Source organism: Otolemur garnettii, unplaced genomic scaffold (assembly GCF_000181295.1).
Source record: "Otolemur garnettii isolate 467f Iridium unplaced genomic scaffold, OtoGar3 scaffold00005, whole genome shotgun sequence".
Taxonomy (NCBI): Eukaryota; Metazoa; Chordata; class Mammalia; order Primates; family Galagidae; genus Otolemur; species Otolemur garnettii.
Genome location: NW_003852400.1, coordinates 1,924,952 through 1,926,857, shown reverse-complemented (window position 1 = coordinate 1,926,857; position 1,906 = coordinate 1,924,952). Strand labels below are relative to the sequence as shown.

Below are 1,906 nucleotides of genomic sequence, written 5' to 3'. Positions count from 1 at the left end.
TCTGTCCCATTCATGCCCTATTCATTTCTCACTGGAATCTGGTATCACTTAGGGTTCTTTAGTTGGAAGCAAGAGAAACTAGCTCAGGCTAATTTGTTATAAGGAATATATGTATTAGAGAGATACTGGGTAGTTTCCCAAAGTTGAAGCAAAATGACTAACTACTTTTAGAAGGATAAGAACCAATGGCTCATGGAGGCAGGAAATCTCAGGTTACCATTAGCTGATTCAGCTCCAATCATCTGTGTGCTGCGTTCCTGCTGACCGATCTCTTTGTCTTTTGTTTGTTTGTTTGTTTGTTTTGGGGGGGTGTTGTTCTTGTTTGTTTATTTGTTTGTTTTTGACTCTTTGATCAGGCAAAATAAGCTGTCCAAAATGATCTGACCTTTATGGAGTAAACAAATTTAAGAGTTTATGGAGCCGGCTTCTTTCCCTCTGTGGTAGGTTTCTTCTCGGCTGGCTTCTTTTCAGCTGCTGGTTTCTTGGTAGAGGCAGCCTGTTTCTGGCTTCTTGCCTGCATCCCCCTTCTCATTTGACTTGGCCTACAGTGCTGCAGCTGCCCTATCCAGGGACGTGTGGGATTCCTGGCCTGGTGAAGAATGGTATTCTGTCTGGCACATGGTCTTTGCATATGAGTTTAGCTTCAACATGATTCTTGGGTTTTTTGATGGATTCTTCTTCAGGACTCTGCAATGAATCTTTTTGCCTGGTGCTCGAAGAGCTCTTTGGATCTCTGGGGTTTTCAAGATTCTGCTAAGGCCTGTGCTCATCACCTTGTGCTTGGGAAAGTTGTAGTTATTCCTGAGAGAAGCAGCAGTACGCCAGGTGCCTTGCCATTCATCTAACTTTCGTAAAGCATTTTCAGTCCAAATGCAGAAAAGTCCCACATGCCCACCAGGAGCACGTTTCAAAATGTTCATCTGGCTTACATTAAGCAGAGTTATTCCAAGAGTGTTCCTGAAAGCCTTGATGATACATCATCCTCATCATAGATGGTGCAGGGTCCCCTGCGCTGGATACCACAATGGTTTCTCATTTCCCTTACCAGCCCTCACTCGCTGAGAGGCATAGACCTTCTTGACATTAGTCTAGCCCTTAAGTTTCTTGAGAAGTAAAACAGCCTCCTTGGTCTTCTTATAACCTTCAACTTTATCTTTAACCGCCAAAGAAGGTTCAGGATCTTCTTCAATATGATGATCTTTAGATGTGACTAGCACTGGTAAGACTGAGGTGGCCAGGGCAGGGCAGATGGCATATAGCTTTTGGGTTGTGTTCACTCTATGGTGCCAGGGTTTTGCTTGGTGCAAACATGCAGCTTACACCCATATTTCCAAAAGCACCCTGGCCAGAATGGTGAGTCCTACCACCTCAAACTCTGAGAATCCTAGCCACAGCTCTGCCAGTACCCCAAGACTCAGCACTGGTCTGATGGTCTGACAGTCTGATGACCTGCTAATTCACTGATAACATGTGATTGTCTGTTGTTTTTACACAAGTTGGTATGAACAATATTCACAATTTCTGGTCTAATAGGAGCCTTGAAGACAGCAGGTAAAGTGATGTTTTTGCCAGATGACTCCCCTTTTTCAGAGTACACTGATATCTATAGTCAAGCACAAGCCATGGTGGGGAGAGAAGAAGGCCATGCTCCTCTCTACCCCGTGGCTTCTACAGGAAAAAAAGCTAATCTCCCTGTCTTAATCCCTCCCACACCGCCTTGACAACCCAGTCTACACAGAGGCCAATCAACTTTCTAAAATAGAAACCCAGCCATGTCTGTGTCCTCCTTACGATCCTTCAATAGCTAATCAGAACTTGCAGAACAAAAATCCAAACCTCCAGCATTCATGAGTTGGCTGCTATAGGCCCCAGCCCTGATCATTCATCTGTCCTCCCTCCACCTCAC

The 1,906-nt window shown here is 44.8% G+C and overlaps 1 pseudogene across 1 annotated transcript; it reads right to left on the bottom strand.

Moving 5' to 3' along the window:
- Positions 1-363: 363 nt before the first annotated feature.
- LOC100946145 lies at positions 364-1,624 on the bottom strand (annotated as a pseudogene). Its single transcript, XR_002775856.1, has one exon. The product of XR_002775856.1 is annotated as a 60S ribosomal protein L4 pseudogene (transcript).
- Between the last annotated feature and the right edge of the window lie 282 nt (positions 1,625-1,906).